The 23,407-nt window shown below is 41.7% G+C and overlaps 1 long non-coding RNA gene across 1 annotated transcript; it reads left to right on the forward strand.

Annotated features, from left to right (window-relative positions):
- The first annotated feature begins 9,712 nt into the window (after positions 1-9,712).
- On the forward strand, positions 9,713-14,742 carry LOC147650500 (uncharacterized). Its single transcript, XR_015276178.1, has 2 exons — positions 9,713-9,858; positions 10,721-14,742. It is a non-coding gene; the product is annotated as an uncharacterized LOC147650500 (long non-coding RNA).
- The last annotated feature ends 8,665 nt before the right edge of the window (positions 14,743-23,407 follow it).

Consider the following 23,407-nt stretch of genomic DNA (forward strand, 5'->3'; position numbering starts at 1 on the left):
GGAGGCAGAACAAAACCGGGTGGAAAAAGGCAGCTGTGATGATTTAAGTCTCCGAACACCTTCAGCCGCTTCCCTTCCTGTGCCCCACCAACCGGCCCTGGCTCATGGCTGGGCTGGGAGAGGCAACCCTGGCTCCTCCTGACCTTCTCCAGCACCTTCCTCCTCCTGCCTCCACCCAGCCTGGTCCCCTGGGCTCCCACAGCCCTTCCTGGGCTGCTGCTGGAACAGAACACAACCCCAGGACAGACAGCCCTAAAAACCAAAAAGCCCTTTACAAACCCAGGTCATTTTCATTACTAGCACAACGTTTCTATCCATTGGTGGGAGTCCTGTCAGAAGCCAGAATCCATGGGGAGAGGCTGAAGGTAATTATCATCCTCACGTGTTTCAGAGTTCAGTTGCTGCTGCTCTGGTGCAATGACAGCTTTGTGTTCCTGCTTTTGAGATCAACAAGGCAGTTCTGCAGAGCTCAGGTTAGATTAAATTTACCTAAATATCACCCTTATCTACTAGATGTCTTTTTTAAATGCATTGCAACACTCCAACAGTGTAAAACCGTGCAAGAAATGATTCTTCTACTCCAAGCTTATAATATTCCTAGTCCTAATCAATAAATTAATTGACCTAAGTCAAGGTATTGAACTAACTTTAATTATAAGCAGATGATTGTTATTGAAAGCCAGTTATACTGCCAGGTATGGCCAATTCTAATGACCAGGTATGGCTGAACCAACTGAACTGGTGCTGCATATAATTCTGATAAAAATATTCTATAATAATTATATAATTACAATTATGTACATTCAATATAAAATATGTAGTTTTGCCTGTTCAACAGTTATTTTCTCTTTACAGAAAGTTAACTCTCTTTTGTCATAACTGACCTGGCAGCAGACCAATGATACAGAACTTCTGACTTAGAGAGAGACAAGCAGGTACCTCTGTGATGGAGGATAAAAACCACAAGGCAGACAGCCAGGTTCAGGCTGATTTGATGTATTCTTGTTCCTGAGTCTCTTTATCTCATCTTTTATGTCTTGGCTACCCTTAGTAAGAAATGTGGTTCCTCCTTCCCATCATTGCGAAGTTTCACTTCTATTTTATCAGAGGAATTCAGCCAGAAGAGAGAAAATAGGAAGAACATTCTGACTGTGAAGATAATTAGCAGAGTTTTATATAATAAATTAAATGACTAAAGATCCTGAAAGTCTCAGAATTCCAAAGGTCCAGGGACAGACCATTTTCTGTACAATACTGAAAGACAAAAATGCATCAATCTCTGGGGTTTAATCACACCTTGGGGATCCCAGCAGGTACCGGGAGCTGGGTCAAGAACCAGCACCTCTGGCATCAACACATCATCTCATCTCCTGCAGACACTTCTTGCCAACCCAAGACACCAAACCCCACCTTCATTTAATTATAATTATAACAACACTAATGTGAATCTTAAAATTCACAGGAAGATTTCTTTCTTGCTTTATCTTAAGTGTTGCTATGCAGGAAGGGGAAATACTGTGGTACCCAAAGACATGTTACAACTAGTTCTCACTTACTGTCATCGAGATATTTAGAAATTAAAAGCAGTATCACAAATTTCTGACATTAATATTCATTTATCTAAATAGTTGGGAGAAAAGGGCTGGATTATTTAGTTAAATGCAGCTTCTGGTATTGTCTTGTGGGTTGGTTTGGCTTGGAATCAAATTAGTTTTTCAGATTTAAAAACCCTCTTACTTTCAGTCCAAAAACTGACACGTTTGCCTCTTACAACCACTAATTTATGTTTTATCGGTTAAAGGGCCAGAGTGTAAACAAGTTCAATGATTTTTTGAGCTAGAATTTAAAAGCAGAAAACATCTCACAATGTTTTTGTAGGCAACTCAGTAATATTTAGCATAACTGCTTGTTTCAAACAACGCATTCATGTAATGGGAAAAAAACCAGGAAGAAATTACATTTATGCTTAATCTGATTGCAAATGCTCTTGTTATGCTCAGAAACAACAATCAGATAGAGGTGTTGCTCTACTAACATTTATGAGGAGGTTATCAGTGTAACCAGGCTGTGGAGAGAGGGGTTGAAGTCAAGAAATTTCATCCAAACTTGTGGTATTTCAACCCTGAATTTCTCATCCCCTTAGGGGTGAGGCTGAAGAATATGGAATCTGGATCTAGTTCTCAGTTTTGTGGCTTGGTCTCTTTTCCAGTTCCCGCAGAAACGTGTTCATCAAGATCTCCTGACATTTCTCTGCATTTTTTTCTTTCTTTCAATGATAATTTGAAGCAAACCCTGCCCTTTCCCCCATAACATTGCGCTTTTTACATCCCTGCAGCATGTAAACACTAAAAAATGCAAGCATAGCAACTCAGCAAAATACATAGAAACAAATGTCAGCAGAAGAGCCTTTTTTCCACGATTTTATAGGAGTTCCACAGAGCTGGGATTGCACACACAAACCAGAGCAGAGTTACACATAAACCAGAGAGTTCCTGTCCTGGTGAACAAAACCTCTGTGGTTCTGTGCACTGACATTACTGGATAGGAGATTTCAGTGCCCTCCCACTAATGAATCATCCTGCAACAGTGGGTCTGTGTGCAGTGCTAATTATGGTGATTACAGAAGTCAATGCCTTGAGAATGTGGGTAAAAGCTTCATGGAAATGGGTAGTTTGACTCCTAAAAAATTACCAGTCCTTTAAAAATTGCTCCAATAAAAGGAAAATGCGGATGAAAAAATAGGCTCCCTTCCAAAAGATGGAATCAAAGCCCTGATACCTTTTATCATTGTTTCATCACAGCTAATAAAACTTCTGTAATTATCCCTGGACACTGAAGCCTTTTATCTGTGATGAGTGACACAGCATTGTGTGTCTGGAGTCAGAAAGGTAAATACAATACATGTCTGTGACAGCATTTCAGGAAACAAAAATAAACAGAGATCCGGTTACAGATGAATACTGGCATAATCCTGAAATTGTAATTTCCCCTTCCAAGCTGTGCACCTTCCCAACCACCAAAACCACCATTGACCCTTCTACCCAAGCTCCTGCAGAAAGCACCCTCCAAAATACCTAATTTTGTGTGTTTAATCACTAAAGTAGCCTCATCATTTAATCAAAAGCCTCTGCTTTAATCAGTGATCACCTTCCACACCAGGCTCACAAGAACAGAGAGCATTCCTCTGTAACAGCCTCCCGAAAAATGAGGGATTGTGTAGACACCGAAGGCTGAAATTCTCCCCATTTGCCCCAAGGGATGCCAAGTGCAGCTCAGACAAGTACAAAGGGAACCTGTTCTTGCTGCTTTTCAACTGTGGCCCTACTTAAATCGCCCCGGGGGTTTCACGTTTCATTCTCCTAAGGTTACTGTCTCAGGCTTTTCTGTAGAAAACATTAAGGATGTAGGCCTTGCTTTAAACCAATTTCCCTGGGAATAAGACTAGGCTCATAACCTCACAGTAACAACTCACATGTTTGGTATTGTCCCTTTTCCATGCATGAATCACACAGCCAGGTCTTTAGAAAGAGCTCCTGCTTTAATTTATTGAGATATATACACACACATAAACACACACATACCCATGGGATGGAAAGAAGGTAAAATCAAATAAAACCAGCACTTCATACTGCACAAAGACTTACAATCTTAAAATTTCATGTTATTCTTAGACTTTTCATTAAAATTCTTGCCACAATCTTCGAAGGCACAGGCCAGTAACAGATCTCATGCTGGAGGATCATTTGATCCACTGTTGAAATGCTGCCACTTCAGAGTGGAGCAGAGCATCTGGTTTACACATTAGAATAGTTGGGGACATGAAATGAAGGCTCTTATAACCACCTGAAGCAGTAAAGGAAAATGTAGGTAAAAGGAATTTTAATTAGCTGAATCCCTACAGCAAGAGCCCTGGGGACACCGATGGATGAGCTCTACTGCTGATGTTTTGACTCTTCTGACAAGCCCCAAAATCATTTCATCTTGCCTCTAAAAGATGTTCTCATCTAGCTCAGCTGAAGACCGAGTGTCCTGTAGAACTGTGCCAGGTTTGAGGAGGGACAAGTGACACAGTGGCTGTCACTGTGGCTGGGCTGGATCCCGTGTGTGGCTCAGGGACACCACAGCCTTCTCCTCTGATTCTTTTTAAAAGAAAAACCAGACATTTGTGAGAAAAAGAAAGAAGAGAAAGAAAAGAGAGAACACTGATTTTTCAAGGGTGCAGCAGGGTGCAGACTCTTGTTTCCCTCTCCTCCCTCCTCTGCTTGGACAGACCCAACCTCTCTCCCCCTGAACATGACAACCCCATAACAGATCCCCTAACTCCAATTGGAAAAGGCTGCTGTTCCCAGCATGGGAGAAGATGAGGAAAAAAATTACACCCCAGCCTGTTCTGTCACCATACAGAGATGATAAATCCTGGCTGGGGTGATCTGAGACATTTCATACGGTCTCCAGCAAATTCAGCTGGATCCCTGGGCCCTCACTGGCACTTGCAGCGTGTCCCAGGCAAATAAATTGAATATTGCCAGCATGGCCTCTCACCCAGCAGATGTGCAGCTCTCACTGCTGCTGCAGATACAATATAATCCATGTGCAGGGGATGACTACAATTTAATTTACACCAGTTGTAGCACAGAAATCTAAGCCACCACACAGAGCTGAAATCATGGGATGGTGCCATCTGTATGTAATTGTCAGGGTTACGTTTTCCATTACATTTTCTGCTGGAGGAAGGGGAGGATATACAACTGGGTAGCAATCATAACAGTCAGGGCTTGCAAAATATCAGTCAGAAATCACACTTTGGTTTGCTAAAGGGGTGATTTGCATTTCATTCTGACACGTCAGAATGGTCTATTTCTAAACAATGTCAGAGAAAATGAGACGAAATTCAATTTTTATTCCAAATATTGTAAAGCAATAAGCCAAACAGATGGACAGGTATGGCATTACTTCATCTGTGGCATGCTAAGTTTGGCCACGGGCCTGCAGAGCACAAATGTTTCACAGTCCTCAGGGGTTAACAGGCAGCACGTTCAGCAAGGCTCAGAAATTAAAAGATCTAGAAATTGTTGCTTTTTTTACTTTAACCCTGCAAGAGGCTGCTAGGCTGGGAAAGCAGCTAGCTAGACTAATCAGCTTGGCATTTTTAAAGGAAAACTTCAGAAAATGTGATTTCAACAACTGAAAAACAACCCAAAATACGTTAAGCCTGAAATGATTTCTTCTGCTGCGTGTGTTTTCCTGGAAAGTGAATACTTAAAAAGACACTGAATACTCCTTATAGATAAATTATTATTAAATAAAGACTCTGCCAAGTCTTTAATCTGTTTGCATGTCCTAAAGAATGCTCTAGGAGAATGCTAGGAGATTACAACTAGAAACTGAGGATGCAGTTCCGTGAGTATTTCCTGTAGCATCAAAGCCACCTGAAAAAGATCCTGATGGACTCCACACCATCTTCCCCATCACACCCTACACACCCCTGTCCTGCAGTTCACCTCTGAAGCACCAAGTTCCCTGAACCTCTGCTAAAACCCAGCCTTGAACAGAATATTTTCCTTCCAGAATGGCATCAGCTCCTGCAAGGGAGTTCTACACAGGGATCTGCAGAGTAAAATAATTTTAAAGCATGCTTCTGCTGTGTTTATTTATCTAAAGTCGTGAGTAATGCTGATGAAGCCAATAGTTTTCCAGGCCCCTCTAAAGTTTCCCCAGGTTTTGTGAGGACAATTTTTTTCCTGTGAGCACTTTTCTGTAAAACCTCACATTTATATCTGCTTTTTGCATTCGTAGCCAGAAAAGGGGAAAAAAGAATAACTACCCAAGCGCACAAACCATGTGCTACAAACTGTGCTGTTTGACATAAAGACTCTGGGATAGGCCAAACCAGGGATTAATTTCTTTGAAACACTGACCTCTGACAATCCCCTCAAGTCTGGAAATACCAACGCTCCAGTTCTGCAAAGCATTCACTGCCCAAAATCACAATTATACCTGTCCTGTACGGCCTCTCTCCAAAGTCTGTCAAGATAAGCATTTTGGCCAATGTGCTCTTGGAGTTAAAAAAGTCTACAATAAACACTTTTACAAACATTTGCCCATCCATCACTCTTCAGAACAAAATCCCTGGCAAAAGTGCTGGAGACAAGGCCTTGATGGATAGGGACAGGATGCCCTTCCACTGAAATCCAAGAATTTCAGCTTAATTCTTTTAACTGTCGAAGTGACTTTTTAAGCAAGTGATGTTCATGAGATACTACAGAAAAACAAATTCTGTTTAGGTTAAAAAATTGTTAAACACCCTCTTGGACTCATATATACAGGCAAAAAACCCTAAACAACCCAGGCCTCCAGCATGTAAGGGTTAAGCTCTTGTCCCCTTAATGTTTGGTTGTTAAATGCTTCCAGAGGGCCTGGAACTACAACTGGGCACTGCACACTCCAAGCCAACTGGCAGACCAGTGTTGCTTTAGGCTTAGAAATGCTGTTTTTTCACTCCTGGGACCTGGGTTTATTCCAGCTTAATCCAGCTACAAATTGTTGTCTTGCAAAGCCTGCAGCTTCTTTTAAACACCTCCCTCCTCCTCGTGGCCTATAATTACCAGCAATTACCATTCTTGTTTACCAGGGGCCATTTCTGAGTGGTGTCAGTGCGTGTGTGTTTGTGGAAGAGATGGAGCCTTTATGAAAATCTGCATGAACTGACCCAATGCTCTTGGGAAGGATAAGACAAATTGGCGTGGAAAACTGCGAGATCTGAATCATCCGAAGGGGAGCTGAGTATTAAAACAAAGCACAAAAATAAAATATCTGGCCTTGCTTCATTTCTTTGCAAGACCTACCACAGAGTTGTTTCCCCCACCTGATGTAAATAATTGCTTCTGCAATGCTAAGCCATTCAGAGGCTGTTGTGTTGGAGCAGTTGCTGGATGATAAAGTACTTTGGAGATAAGTTTATATAAAGAGAAATTAGACCTATCCTGCCAGAACAGTGACTCAGCCTAATGTGTGAGTTTATAGGCTGCCCTGGTCTCAAAATTCATCCTTCAAGTCTTGGCAGCAAGCACCAGGTGAACATTGTGTTCTTCACATGGAGCATCAAGTTTCTGGGGCTTTGGCTGTCTGGAACACGTGCTTGGAGAGGTGCTGCTGCACAGGCAATTAAACCCTGCCCTGCCTGGAGCAGCAAAGCCCTCTGCTGAGTTTCTGGGCTGTTTGGTGCCTTCAGCAGCTGCACAGATCCTTCAGAACTAACCCCAAGCTCTGAGGAGATACTGCATTTCCCAGGAGCGTGATGCTCTGGTCTGTACGAGGAGCTGGGAGTGCTGCCAGGATGGAACGAGGGTGTCTGTGACACACAGCAAGTGAGACTCACACAAGTGAGCTGGCTGCATGAGCCACAGCTCCAGGGAGAGTGGGGACAATGTGATGAGGAGCTGCTGGGAAGCCCAGAGGAGCTGGGTAGTGCCAGGAACGTGCTGGGGACACCTGGCCATCACCTCTTGCTGTGAAACCAGCAGCACATTAGTGCAGGAGGGGAGCAGAGCAGATGCTGCAGAGCCAGAGCAGTCCTGTCAGTGCTTGTGGCACCCTCACAATCCTCGTTACTCACTGGAAGTGCTGCCTCATAGATTTTCTCTTGTCTAAGACAGTAAAATGTGCCCTCTGCTCATGGCTCAGCACGTGCTGCAGGCCAACAGGGAGACTTCTGTGTCAAGAAGGAAAACAGGCAGTGACAGAAGAGAATTCTCAAATTAATAACAAGAAGAAGAAACAACCTTTCTGCTTTGTGAATTTACATCTGTCCTATATTTAAACTCCTGTTTGTCTTTCAAATAATAAGCCAGAGGCTGATAAAACCATTTTAGGAGTGTGAAAATAATTTTTTTTCTGTGAATCTCTATACTGAGGTTTCTTCCTTTCTGTAAAATCTCAGTACCTGAGACCCCAAAACTCTGGTGACTGAAAAAAGAGGAAATAAATCCAGCCACATGTGACTGGAGACAGTGCAGAAGTACATTAAATTAGTGCCCCAACAGCTCCCCACTGTCCCTAATGGCAGCTCTGGGATGCTCAGACCCATCTGCAGCCATTGGCACCTCCCTGGCATTGGTCTATTATTTTTTTTTAAATTCCCTTTTTCCTAAAGGCCTAGGAACCCCTCTCCAGTGCTCTCCTGCCCCTCCTGCTTCTGGAAAAGAAAATAATAAATTAAACTTCAGTGAACTACAGAAATACATTATTTACAAATTCAAGAAGAAGTTTTAATTTCTCCTACATTCATACAATTGTTCCTATTTTCCTTTCTTTTCTCCTCACCTATGAGCTACACATAATCCTGCCAGAACCAGTTCTTTAACCTCATCTGAGCAAGCTTCCCTGAGCTGCAGAAAGGCAGAAATGCAGCACCTGCTCCCACTGGAAGATCACAAGTCAAAGCAGCAAGTGCTGAACCCCCTCTGACAATGATTAAAACCCTCAACGAGCACAACTGAGCTGATTTATAAACTTAGTGCAAATTATCAATAATAATATTTATTTTAAATTTACAGTAGTCTGGAAAAAAAACAAACCCTCACATCCCTTTAATGTGCACAACAAGATAAAAACATCCAAAATAAGAGAGAGAAAAGCAGCAATTTGGATCAGTAGCATTTCAGAGCCTGCTTTAGCATCCTTTGCTCACATGACAAGAGATTCATTTGCAAGAATACTTGACATGGTTAAGCACTCAGGTTGTGAAGCCCTTTAAAAAGTTTGACTCTTTGCAAAGTCCAAAAAATTTTTTTGGGTTCTGCTGCAAATTTTGAACGAATCCATGCATTGTGCCAGCATCAAAGACTCACCATGGATTTAAAAGTCCATGAGAATTCCTTTGTCCCTTATTGTCTTGAAGTACAATCAAAGGTCAGTTTGAGATGAGCTGTTTATCTATAGCTTGGCTTGGGTTTTGAGCCATGTGAGTGTTTTCAGACACAGAGAAAATAAAGAAAAAGAAAATAAAGACAGCTCTGAAGAAAATACTTCATTCAAGTCATGAGGAGACATAACGTAACGGGATTAAAAATGTTGCACTGCAATTTAAAGATAAGAAAAACGTAGCTGTGAGACATTCACTGAAATAACAACAGGAATGCTAATAATAACAAAAAATAATAATAAGGACACAAATGGGAATGCCAGTGTGCATGTAGGAAAACATTACCAAGCTGAGGAGTAGCAACTCAAAAATTTGAAACAGAAGAAGAAAAAAAGCTCTAGATCTGTAGCAATATTTGGCAAGCAGAATTTGGCACTTTGGACTCAACATGCTTTTCTAGTTAAGAGTGCAAACTACAGTATTTGTACCAGAGGAGGATGACTCTTTGGGATGCAGCTGGAGGGAGGCTAAGACTCTCCTGAACAGCCATATGGGTTTTCAAGTCTGCCTTGAGAAAAAAGCATTTTCCTGTGACTTAAATCATCTCATGTCCCCTCTCTCCTGCCCCTTCTCTGAATCTTCCCTACTCTTATTTTTGTCTTGGCTAAAGGGAGAACACGGGGGTGAGTTTGAGATAACAGCTTAGCTCAGTTGCTGTCACTTGGCCACTCAGAGTGTGGCAGTGCCTTCCAGACAGTCCTGTTCCAAAAGCACCAGCTGTTATTGCCTCACAAAGAGTTATTGTAGCACAGCACCTTCCTCATCCACAGTTCACTGACTGCCATCCATCTCTCAGAGGCCACTAATCAGATAACCATGAACATCCCATCTTCCAATCATTAAGTGCCCCAGAACTGTGGTTTTGTATTTTGAGCTTGAGTACATAACAGGTTGTATAGAGCTTTTTCAGCTGGAGGTGAAAGATGCAATAGAAGGTGAAGTAATTCTGTTTTTCAAGTGTGGGGTATAGGTGAATCCAATTACAAAGCAGAAAATTCAGCTGTGATTTAGTCATTACAAAACCCTCTTGCAAATGCAGAGGAGGGGACTCATCAATGTTGTGGTGAAAGCACAAAACACCCCAAGAAACCAACCGGGCAACTGCTCCAATCATAAAAAGGAAAAGCCTAATGGGAGTTTAATAAAATAACATAATCTCAGCAGCAAAACGACTGAGGTGTTTCATAGGCAAATAGAATGCTAAAACCACCCTTCCCCAGCCTCAAGAAAAACCCTGAGCTGCAGCAGCGCTGAGAACTCGGTGCAGTGGATTTTCCAGAGTGCAGAGAGCCAAGAATAATATAACATCACCACGCAGACTTCAAAGCCCTGCTCCTCCACTCACTCGCTGCTCCTGTGCATCCCTCCGGTGCCAAAGCACACAGGGATCGCAGGGCTCTGCTCAGCAGCTGCTCGGGATGTTTGACACATTTCCCAAACTCTTACAGCACTTGTAAAAGAAGTTTCCAATAGAGGCAGTGCTTTGACCGTAGCGTTTACAAGAACCAAAGATAAAAACAAGAGGGAGTTTTGTTTATTGATTGACTGACACGATTTTGCAGATATTTCCTGGAAAAAGGCATCGTTGTAATTGTGCAGAATATTTTCCTGTGGGACTGCAGATGTTCACAGAAGTACAAGGGAAGACTTATTGCTCTAGTAGGGAGTAAAGTCATTTTGGGAACCATCTAGAGATAATGACAACAAAGACTCACTAACTCATTGCATTAATTACTTCATGAGCTTCAGGTTGGCAAAGCTGAAAGCATCCTAATTTAAGATCAGCTCTATTTTCAGAGACAATAAATTCATACTCCAGCTACAGAGACTTTAAGAAGTGAGAACATTTGGTATCACGCTGTGTGAGCAGCATATTGGCAGAATAAAGATTTCCAATCAAAACTGAAGACCCAAACATACAGAAGCGTAGCTGAAATCCTCAACTCCCGTGCTAGACCTGTAAGTACCAAATTTTCCCGAGGTTGAATGGTGTGGGGTGTGGAGGGCTGGGGATGCAGAAGGGTCACAGGGCTCTGGGTGCTGCCCTGGCAGCCAGGAGTTCAGTCAGGTCACTGCAAACCCCCAAATACGCAGGTTTTGATTTGCAGATTTTTAACAAAGCCCAAAACCTAAACCAGATATGAGTTAAGATGTTGAATTTTCATCTGGGTTGTTATTACTATTTTTAATTTATCAAGAAATGTATCTGAAACTGTGTGGGAAGGAAAAGGGATAGAACCCCTAACCTAAAAAACTACCATGAGCACTACCAGGGTCAGCTGATGTTTTGCAGCCTCTTGTGGCTGCCTAATGAATTAGGGCTGAACTCACAATCAGGAGCAGATATCACAGCCAGGTCACTGCCACAGAGCTTGGATGGACATAACAAAACAATCACCTTCATCATCCCCATCACCCAACCCCAAATATCCCATTGCACTGCCCACTCAGATTATTGGATGGGAAGCAGCTTGCATTAGACTGGAGCTGATTTTTTTTTTTCCCAGTTTAATAAAAGTGGCATCAAAACCTCATTCTCACCTGCAAATGCCACACGTAGCCAGCAGCATGAGCTGGCAGGGATGCTGGAGATTAGCTGTGCTCCCAAAAGGCACCACTTCCAAATATTCCACTTAGGCCATTGAGGTCACATCAGTCCTTATGTTCCCTGACAACAAATTTGGGGTGAGGGAAACCGATCTTGGATCTCCTTTTGGTTCATTTTGGTTGTTTTGCCCGTTTTCATAGGGGTTTATAACTTGGCAGTAACCTTGGGAGCTCTGGGTTGCATGTAACAGATTAAAGGCAGAAAGCACATTTGCTGAACAGAAGTTCACCAAGGATAACATCTTTTAATATTAAAGCCACTGATAAAAAAGTGAAATGCAATAAATAATAGAAGCCATATGAGCTGGGGGTAAAAACCAGGGTCCTTGAAGGTGCCCTGATGTTCAACACTTGAGAGTTTTCCCAGCAGCTCTGCCACTGGTGGTTTTTATTCATCAGTTTCCCTCAGCTGTAAAACACAAAGTGGTTCTCATGCTACAAAACTGTTCTGTATTTAATAGGTTACAGGGTTTAAAATGCTTTAAACTTGTAAGCCATATACACACACCACTGAGGCACTTTCAGTTTTAAATCGACAATAACCGACATTAATTTCATGTGAGACAATTTCCAGTGGCATTTTAGAGAAACAAAAGCACCGAAGGCATCAAGCCTTGAGAGACAACTAAAAGCTTGTAGCATAAACCAGTGTGATTAGGAATAAACATCTGGCCTCTGCTACATTGTTAGAGGTTTTCTGAGAACAAACTATCAAGCACAGGAGAATACAGCTGTGTGGATAAAATTCACGTGGATCCTTCAGCTTGGACAAGTGATGGCCCAGGTCCTGTTTGCAGCTACTGCTCCTGAAAGACCTTTGAAGGACGTGCTCAAGTGCTAAAATGTTTCCCACTCACATCAAGAGGGCAGGAGAAGAGGAGCAGCTCCAGACAAGAGGCTTTTGAACTTGAGAACGTGCCTTCAGAAACCACAGGAGCTGTGATCATCCTTTCCTATGAGTGGGACCACAGCCTGCACCACCAGGATGTCCTCACTGCTTACCCTGTTCTTTCCATGCTCTGATCTCCTCCTCAGAACCTTGAAATCTCAAACCCCTGCTCTCAGTCTAACAAATAACTCCAAGTGATCCCAGAGCCCCTCTGACACTTGTCCTTTAAAGCTTTCCTTTCTCTTTAGGCACTTTGGAGTTGATCATTTATTGCTTTCCCTGTCCTAAACATCTCATGGGTGTCCAGCTTCTCTGTTTTTTTAAAATTAACCTGTTCTGAAGTGTGTTTTTGATGGTATTCCTTCAGTAAGTACACATGCTTGTGTGTAGATAAATAATGATTTTATTTCAAACAGAAAATCCAAACCCTGTATACTTGAGATACAACTTGCCCCCAAAATTAATTATCTACACATGTCCAGCTGGAATTTCACTTTCTTCACACAGTGTGCTTGAGCATAATAGACACTAAAACAATTATTTATACCACAGACTGGAACTGCTTGGGTTGAACAATGAGAATCTTTTAAAAAACATGTTTTTAAAGATAAAGCCAACTAGCTTTTCGGCTTCAAATTTAGGTTTTGCAATAAAAGACATTCTACAAAACATTATACCTTTGGAAATGCTTTAAAGAAATAAATTGAATTTAGAAAGTTCATAGTTATTTTTGTGAAGGGAAATGTGGTGGAGAGTTTGGATTCAAGACTGCACGACATCGTAAGTCTTGGAATACTTGGAATTCTTGAAAGACGGTGGAATTTCCAGAGGACTAAAAGAAAGCTGGTGGTGTGCCAGTTTTCTAAAAAGGGTAGGTTGGACAGTCTGGCAAAGACAGCCTGGTCAGCCTTGCTTCCCAGAGAAGAAAATATAGGGATAACAGCACGTGTCTCAACCCATGCAGCTCAAAGAGGATTGATAATTAATCCAAATCAATAGAGGTTTACAGAAAACTATTTTGGCTGAGTGTCAGCAAAAGCTGCTTATTGAGAAGTGAGAAAGACAAAATCAACAAGGTAGATTTTAAGAGGGTTTAAAATTGGTTAAATGGCATTTAAATGGGGAGTGAGAAATGAACCTGCCCACCGAATCCCGAAGTAATTGTGAGACCGCATGAACACATTCTGGTGTTAACTGGGAAGAACCAAACAATAAACAACGACCAAAGATGAGAGCGAAGAACATCGTGGGAGGAGAAAGCAGGAAGAGATTGGTCACTGATTGGGATCTGCACCACGTGGGAAACTGAGCAACAGCAGCAGCCCCAGGGCAGCCAAATGCCGTGTCAGACACTCAACCTCCAGCCCTCCTTCCCTCTGCTCCACAGCCACTCCAGATCCTTTGCAGGGACCCCACTGGGTAACTCAGTAGTCAAAAGCTCCCAAAAGTGGAATATCCCATATGGGAAGTGTATTTACATCATCTCTGGGTATGGTGCTGCTGCAGGTACCACCCCAAAATTTGGTATTGACAAAATTTGCTTTGATCTCAATTCAGTTTGATGAAGGATTAAAAATTAAATTTGCTCTGGGTAAAGAAGTCTAGAAGCAACATTGGTTTAACTTATTAAGGAGAGGATTCTGTGCTAACTTTTTGGGTATCTAAAAAAATAGAAGAAATCCAAGAAGAGGAACATTTCAGTCTAGAGACAAGAATGCTTTTTTAAGTCCAGTGGGCATAAATACAGAGTAGGAGTTAAGGAGCGAATTTAGACACTCTGGTTACCAACTATTGGAATAAGTGAAGACAGACTGTGATGAATCAGTGGAAACTGTAGGATCAGGATTCTTCCTGTTCTACGGGGAATAAGCCTTGTGATCCATAACTGCTGTACGTGACCACAGGAGTCCACTTTGGACTACAATCTTTATGATCTACAAGTCTCCAGATAAAATCACCTTCCAAATCGAACAAATGGCAGAAATGCACAATCCAGCCACATCAGAGGAGCAGGGTAAACAGGGCAGAGGCATCAAGGCTGGCATGGTTATACTGCATTTATTAATGTGTGAGCTGGCCTCTGCCTCCCCATGTCAACATGGAACTGCTCTGTGCCGTCAAAGCAAACCCAGTCAGAGCAGTTTTTATTGTCAACATTTGAGCAAAATAAAATTTGATATTACCTTCAAGAAAAAGCAACATGACATGATTAAATATTCATATTTTAGTAATACGGAATGTTTTTATTGCTAACACATGCAAAGAAAATATTGCAATGTTTATGTGAGTATCACATGCTTTAATAAACAGTGATAGAAGTTCATATTTGTGTTCATTCTTGTCTCTAGAACAAACCTTCTGTGACCTTTCTGGGATGCAGAGCATTTTAGCCCAGTGTTTATGAAGTTCATAGTTACCTAACAGCTTTGAGCTGGTATGAAGGCACATGGTGCAGAACAGGGACTTTATAAATTTTTATGAAAGATCAAAAGAAAAGAGGAAAACAGCCAGCACCAAACAGGCACAGACATAATGGCAAATAACAAGGCTGAAGCTGTTGTGACCAGCACTAACCCAAGGGCTTGGATGTTGAACTCTTATTCTGAGTGCCCAGAGAGGATGGAGTGAGGACCCTAACTTGGAATTTCCTGGCTGTCGTCAGTTCTGTTACAACCGTAACTTGTTTCAACATGTTTTCAGCTTTTAAATTTTTTCCCTCCTCCTTAATATAGTCTAAACTAGACATAAAATGGAAAAAATGTACTATTTCCACTGAGCACTGATGCCTTTGACATCTGCTTCCAAGTGTTATTCATCACCACACAGCGCAACAATCTGAGAGCAAGTACGAGGTACCTTTTGGAAAAAGTGAGTCCCTGGGACTGCTTCTCATAACAAAGCCTCCCTTTCCCCAAGGAATTGCAGCTCTTGGATGTCCACAAAAGAAAAGCACCACAGCCCACCTGCAGTCCTAGCAAGCAGTAGCTTTAACCCTCCCACCTCACAGATGGCAGAGGGGATGTTCCTTATTCCCTTTTTTCAAGCATAGTTTCCACTATTTTTATTTTTATTTTTATTTTTTTTTAAAATCTACTCCCATCTCACAGCGGCTTAATTTTATGCTCATGACAACCTTTACAAAGGAAAACACCAAAGAGAATTTCTGAAAGGATGAAGGTCCTGATGAGCATCTCTGTCATAAACCAGATGACCTTGGGAAATCCATTTTGTGTGTCTGCAGCTGGCAGCAGCAAGGCTGCAAATATTACAGGAGACACCTACAGTTGTGAGTTTGGGTTTCATCCCTGCAGCATCAAACTCTTTACATGGAAAGTCCTGGTGAAAATGCAGTAAGAAAAAAATCTAGGGCTAATCTCACCAGTAAGTTCCCATCTAAATCACTGGGCTGAGTTACAACTACTTCAGAAAACTGCCATGCTATAACAAAATGAAGGGGAAAAAATGCCAGTTTTACTGGGAACAGAGGAACAATGGCTGAGCAAAATCACAATTACAATTAATGTTTTTCTGTATCAAGAATTCTATGCAGAGCAGAATAAGATGGGTATTAATGGGTTCCTTTCCAGGTCTTTTCTGCTTTGCTAGATGAATGTGAAATAATCAGCAGCTGGGATTGGCTCTGTTGATATTGGTCCATCATGGCTCCATCAAGAAGGAACTGTTTATAGCTAACACTATTCTCCCATTGAAATCTCCTCTGTTTCCATACAAACTGACTTGTCCTTTGTTGAGTGCAGGCAATTAAGGGTGATTCACATAAAAAAAGAAAGATCTGACTCTGCACAATTATTTTTTCTCTTGAAGATAATACTTGATTACATGCTAATTCTAAGCATCATTTTAAAGGGGTAAATGACAGGAAAATTAAGGTTACAGTAATGTTTGTAATTGATTTTTACTCTCTGTACAGTGTTGTGATTACATGAAGTTTCTGGCTTCACACTTTGACAGCTAAAGCAGGAAAGTGCAGGATGAGATGTGGATCTCCTCTGTCATCAACAGCACACAGAAACCAAGGAAGTTCAGGGGGATTTTTATTTATCTTTTAAATACACAGTATCACAAACGAGTGATGGCAATTACCACTGGTGATTTCATAGCTCTTCACTCGCTGATGTGCACAGCAGTGAAATGAATTTGGACAATTTCTGGGTCTAGCCATAAGTCAAGCCCCAAGGCTGTGAACAGCTCTCTGCTCTGGTTTCACAGCGGTCCTGTGCGGGACACTCACACAAACTGTGCTGCCAAGACCTCAGCCAAGGGCTACAGAAATCCAACCAGTTATGCTCAATGTCACTCCTTTGAAAGAATCTGGGCTCTGACCTGGGGTGCAAATTAACTTCAGCATGCTCTCTACAAAGTGTTGACATGGAGACATTACTTAATTCTTGTACAGCAAGGGTGACTTGTATGGATCATTTAGGACTGTCAAAACAAACTGCTCTGTGACTAAGGGCTTGCTCCATGTGAGCTGTGCTTGCAGGATTAAGTTCTTGGGGAAGAAACCACGAGCCTGTTGCTCATGAGTCTGGGGAACAGGTCAATTTCAAATCCTCTAAGGCAAAAATAGTGGCTTTTTTTTCAAGAAGAAAATATTGCGTAAGTATTTTAAAAAGAAAAAAAAAGTGAAGATGTTATAACAAAATCGTTTTAGCTGCTCTCTGAGGTGAACAGACTGGTCAAACATAACAACAGCAACCACCTGTGCCAGTGCTCATTGTAGGGATTCATCCTCCTTTGTATTCATTTTGAAATGAAGCAGTTTGTTTATCTGTATTTGCTCTCCACTCAGGAATAACAATTCCCTGTGCTGACAAATCCAAGTGTATTCCATCAGTCCTGGTGCTGCACTGACAGAGAGGCTGAATTCAGAACAAGCTGCAGGGCAGGGACAGGTGCTTAAGGACAAATACTGGAGTCAGCACTGAAACCTTTGATATTTTCAAGGGCAGAAACAGGAGGATTTAATGTTTTACAGTGAGCAGCAGAAAGTTTCTCCTCTCCCATAGCAAACACAGCTCTCCTGCTAACGGTTTCCAGGCAAACACCTATGAGTAAAGCTCATTCTGAAGTACTGATAAAAGATTTTTCTAGAAGACCTAACCAGATTTGAACAGAACAAAGAGGGTGCTTGGCAAGGTGACTAAACATGGCAGCACATAGAACAGACTGGGAATTGGCATATTTAGTGAATTTCCAAAAATTTTGGATCTAAGCCCCAAAAGAACTCACTTTGGTCCAGGGCACATTTCAAGGAATATGTAAAAAATTCAAATAAATAAGTAAAAAAAAAAAAAAAAATTGGACCAGACTAGCTGTTTGATGGGATGTTTTGATTTTTCTTCCAGGAGACCCAGGTTGATGATGACCCTCTGACAGTGCAAGTACCTCATCTCAAACACAGCTCTGCATTAAATCCTCCGAACAACACATTGCAGTGGCTCAAAATGTCCCTTGGCACACACGTATGCATCACACCCTGGGCCAGCCTGCAAAGGCCAAAATTCCCCTCTAGCTGTAGAGAAAGAGTAGAGAGACATTAACTACAAACAATTGTATTTTGCTTATTAAGTCATGTGCCCTCCTGTTTCTGATACCTTTAAGATCTCCACTCCTGCTGCACAGTTTAAATTATACAGGTCAGTGACTTCCTGATGGATATAGCACAGCTCTAACAATAGTCTTTGTTTCCTGTCCTAAGACAAAGTGAACATCATTCTGGGCTATTAAGTTTCCTATAAAGCACAGCTGGACAAAAATGAAAACTTTCTTCATGTTGCCTTTTAATGGAAATGTGATGTTTCATTTCTGCACAGACTGGTGATACAGAAAATGGAGCTCACCCCCAGATGTGGTGCTAGAGCAGCTCGACACAATTTGAACAGGTGTTTATCTCAACAGGATTTTGCAATCTACAACTGACACTCTCCTTAAAGAATCTCTTCCAGTTATCAGCATTTTAGCATGTTTCAAATATGTCTGACTCTGGAATTCTCTTACCTGCTGGTTTTTATTCTGTTTCTATGTTTAGAGCAGTGTTCACTACCTTTCTCTTACAAACACACCTCAGCCATCACTCTCTAAACCACACATGCCACAGTGCCTCAGAGGTCACTCATACCCTGATTTCTGACCTGTGCTCTTCTCAGGTCACTTGCTGGTCCCTAATTTTTCTTTTGTTATGGATATTTTTAATATTTATGACAGTTCTTTGCCAGAGACAAATATCAAAACAGCAGTAAACATGTTGCAAGTCTATTAAATGGCTCTGCTGCTGATTAATCTCCAGTTTAATCTGCTAAAGATCATTTAACTTGCACAAATCAGTGTCTTACTACCTTCCTTTCTGTCTTTGCTTCTTGTTTTGTTAGGGACTTGCAAGTTCTCCATCAATCACTATTTTGAATTTGTTGGAAGTCCTTGTCTACCCCAGCAGCCCAGGGGTCAGCAATTCTCCAAATTCTGCATCTTCTTTTTACTCTAGAATAAAGTGTCAAAAAGAGCCCTGTGACCAGAAGTGCCCCTCACACCTCACACAGAGCAGCTCTGCAGGGAGCAAGAGCAAGCCCAGGGTCTGTTTTTCACACAGGCCATGGTAACGCTGCTACTCACGGCTCCAAAATATTCTCAAGTGCATCAGAAGAGACTTGAGGGTGTTTGTGACCTCCAGTGTTAGGGACTGAGTTTCTGTGCTTTTGAAAAGACCTGGGAAATTAGGAACAGGAGCACCAGCATCTCCTTTAGCCATCTAAACCCTTTCCAAAGTTTTCTGAAGAGTTTTGTTCTGTCTTTAAATAGAAAAAGAAAAAAGAAAGAATTTCACTGTTCCTTTGCCCAGTACATAGTGTGAGTATTACTGTGTTTCTGTCCCCTTCCCCTGGAGTGGGCACAGCAACATTCCAGGACACAAAAAGGGAAAACCAAGCACGTCATTTCAGCTGTACCTATCCACTGCTGCTAGACACCAAAAAAATCCCCTGTTGAGAGAGAGGAAAAGTGGAGGTTCTGCTTGGGATGACATTAGAGGGATAAACAAAAGGCAAACCACCCCCAAGAGCAGCTGAACAGCTCTCTTAAATTTGTGGTGCAGCCATTTAATCACAAAACAGCTGGGATGGAAAATCTGATATTTCTTGGCAGTCTGCGTAACATTTTCTTCTCACTGGTGAAAAGTATGACCCTGAGGGTTTATAATTAAGCAATAATTAATCAGGCATACAAGCACCTCGGCAAATGACACAAAGCTTCAACATCTCTAGACATTCCTCCATTTCTTTCTGCTTTATCCAAAATACACTGTGAAAATCAGACTCCGGAGTTAAAGATGGAGAGAGGCTGCCAGGTGGGGCAGGGGAGTCCACAGCACCAGTCAACAATAACTTCTGCTCTCCAGCCCTTCCACCAGGGGAAGGTACACACACACACAAGGGCTTTGGAAGATTTTGTAGTGTGAAGGAGGATTTGACAAGGACACTGACAAAGAGAGGTGCCCCAGAAACCAAATTTGAGCCCAGATTCAAACGGGACACCTTTTGTTCAAGCTTTAATTCAGCCTGCAATGAAGGAAGAGCTGCTTGCACAGTCTGGAGCTGAACCTTTCCAGAGATCTAAAGGGCCTAATATTCAGTTCTAGCTCTTGGAACAAGCTACCAAACAAAAAAAACCCCTTCAGCTTTTCACTCAGATTAACCATTGCTTTGGATAATAAAAGATTCAAACTCTTCAAAATCCCTCCTCCGTTTCTTGGCACTGTATTCCCATCCCACTCAGAACTGTGACAGTTGGAACTTTTCTGTAGCTTTGTCTTTTCTACCTTCTCCTGTAACATTTCCATGCTACCTTTTACAAGGGAGCCCCACAAACAGAGAAGGAGAGTGCAGGTGCAGTTAAACCCCCCTGTTCTGTTGTGCAGAGAGTTTCCATTACCTCTAATTTCCATTGTTCTGCAGTGAAAACAAGCAGGCCCACTTGGAATGGGCAGCCTAGGAGCTGGAGCAGTGGCCTGAGATTGGAATGTTTTCAAGTACAAAGTCAGATCTTTTATAGCAGTTTCTCTTTTCAGTGGCTTTGGCCACCTCTCAGAAGTTTTGGTGATCTCCTCTGGTGACAGGCAGGTGATTTGTTTATCAATTTGGTGCTTTCTTTTAGTAGGTGAGGACACATAGTCTGAAACAAAGCATTTTCATTCTTGAGTCCTGATGAGATTTGAAATCACAGAAAGACTGTGAGATATAATAATCCAGATAATTATTTGGATTTCAGCCATTGCAAGGAAATTCCATATTGCCATTTGCATCCCAAGTGGAGCAGCTGGGAAACAGAAGCAACAGAGATTGTCCTTGCTCTAATTACCAGATTTTCTGGCTCCAACACAGCATGGGGCCAGGCTCTTAAATTAGTTGTCATCCACTAAAAATGGTTTAAGAGTTCTCTATTTCTCTGGCAGATTATCAGTGAAATATTGACAATCACAGAACTTTATCTTCAGGCTTTTTGTCTGTAATTAGCAATTCTTCAGAACCATTGCTAATGCTGGGGTGGTCTCACTCCTTCATTCACAGTAACGAGTGAGGATGGCAGGGTGGGCACCTGCCATGTTGCACACAAGATCCCAAGGAAAACTATGACTACAAAAAATACTTCATGGAAAACTTGGCTTGTGTTCACTTGATAACACCAGGCAAAGTGTACTGAAAAACATCTCTGGAGGCAGAAGCACCTCCTGCAGATGCTGTGCCTGTAGAAGAGGCACTGATAACCAGCTGCTCTCTTGGATGATCACCTTTCAAACCAGACACAGGTATCAGCTGTTGGGCTAAAGCTAAGGAGTTTGAAAATTAAACTCTTCCTTCATCTACAGGTCTTACAGGACAATTCAGCCAAAATAAAGGGGATTAGGCAGGATACTCCACCATCCCAACTCATATAAATACTTAAACCACACCATTACCTTGCTAGAACTGCCTCAAGCAAGAAAAGGTGTGAGTAACACACAGAGCTTTCTACAAACTGCAACAGAGACAATCGCTATGGAATATTTACAGAAAATGTCACCATTTTATTCAAGTTTGGTGGCATGAGAATATCTTTGCTAAAACTCAGATTATCCTTGTCAAAACAGCCAGAAAATTCCCAGTTCCATGCAGCCAGGACCAGCTCATGAGCTGCTTCACACTGGTGGAGTGTTGGGCACTACAGAGGCATTTTCTGCCTGTGCCCTGAATGAGCCAGCAATAGCCACACTCCAAACAAGGGGGTGATGAATTTGACTGGCGTCAAATCTTGTTTTTACACCGAGCATTTCATTCCTACACTCAAAAATTACTCCAGTGCCACTGAAACAGAACCACTCTCGTGGCAGACAGTGGCAACTAAAAACACATCGTACAACGGCTGAGGGAAATAAAACGTTGGCAAAGGTAATGTTGTGAACACTCCATTTCTGTGAAAACTGCTCTGGGAACTTTCAAGTGCATTTCAAGTACACACAAGTATTTTCAATTTATGTAGTTTCAACTACATAAAGCAGAGACAAGACCTCAAGATTCAAGTTTAAAATTTCTCATCCTAACAAGCCATATTTTCATTGGAATAAAAGGAATAATATTCATCCCATTTATACTTTATCTTCTCCAATTCACTGATGAGACCAGCTGTACATCAAGCTGTGGAGGAACTAATAGTATTTTCTAAATATTTGATTAACTGTAGGTAGGATTTATCCCAGAGAGAGGTGGGAATAACCAAATTGTCTCTTGGTTACTGATGCCATCTGAAAATTAATCAAAGTATTTAATATTGCTATAGGCTGGATATGGAGAGACATTTAGGAACAAAAAACAGATTGGCCAAAAGATGGATCTTGAAAGGAAAAGAGGAGGGAGTGTCAGGATAACAAAATAAAGTGTTTTGAGTTTTTATTGTCATACTTTTGCTTTGAGCTCGACATAAGGAGGATTAGGTCACTTAGGAATAGAACATTTATTGTGACTTTATTGGAAAACAACTTGAGATGCCCAAGAATTCTTCAATTCTTCTATTTGATCACCCCACCCACTGCACCCAGTGGAGTCAAATCTGGGTTTCAGGGAGCACATATGTGATTAATAATTAGCCAATAATTCTCTTTTGTAGGGAGAAAAATCCTGCCGACAAAGCCTTTTGGAGAATCTGGAAAAGGGGAATCAATACTCATTGAGTAAAAATCTTCAGCTCTTTCCTAGTGCTCATTCTGTTGGAAGAAGTAATGTATTATTATCTCTACTTGGTCACAAAAGAGCATAAACAAAAACCAAACAGACTCCAGGAAACAAGATCCCCTTTTTCCATGTGCTGGATGTGTCGGGATTGCACTGGGGCTGCTGCTTTGCACAGCTGGGACCACTTTGCAGGAGGGCTGAGACTTCTCACCCTCAGCTCTGTGGTGATTAGGGCAGAAAACTATGGCCAAAAATATTACTTTGAGAGTATCTGCTGAAGATATCAAATATAAACAACATTTACAGCCATCACAATGGGACTGTTGCTACTTCAGCCTTATCCAGTTTCCCCAAGTTGCCAAGAAATGCAATTAAAATTTGGCAGAAGCAGTGAAGAAGCACTATAGTGCCATGCCTTGTGTTCGTGGCTCCTGGAGAGTGCACTGGGGCTCCTCTGCCCTGCTTTGTGATGACAGAAATCCACTGACAGCAGTGAAATTCTTCCTCGCTTGCGCTGAGTCAAAACAGGCTTAAATTTACACCAAAAGCAAATTTCCCCCTTTCTGTGGTGGGATCACCCCTTAGAAGTTGTGTTGATTACTTTGAAGAAACGTTAGAAGCAGAAAACTCAATTCCTTAATGCAAAATGGGGAGATACCAGAAGTCTTTTTGTCTTTTTTTACCATAAAATCAAATCTATTCAAAAAACTTGGTGGCCCCTGTGCAGGTTTCAGCAGATTTTAGAGGTCTGGTCATTTTAAGAACCTG

The sequence above is a fragment of the Cyanistes caeruleus genome, chromosome 14 (assembly GCF_971803275.1).
Source record: "Cyanistes caeruleus chromosome 14, bCyaCae1.hap1.1, whole genome shotgun sequence".
Classification (NCBI taxonomy): Eukaryota; Metazoa; Chordata; class Aves; order Passeriformes; family Paridae; genus Cyanistes; species Cyanistes caeruleus.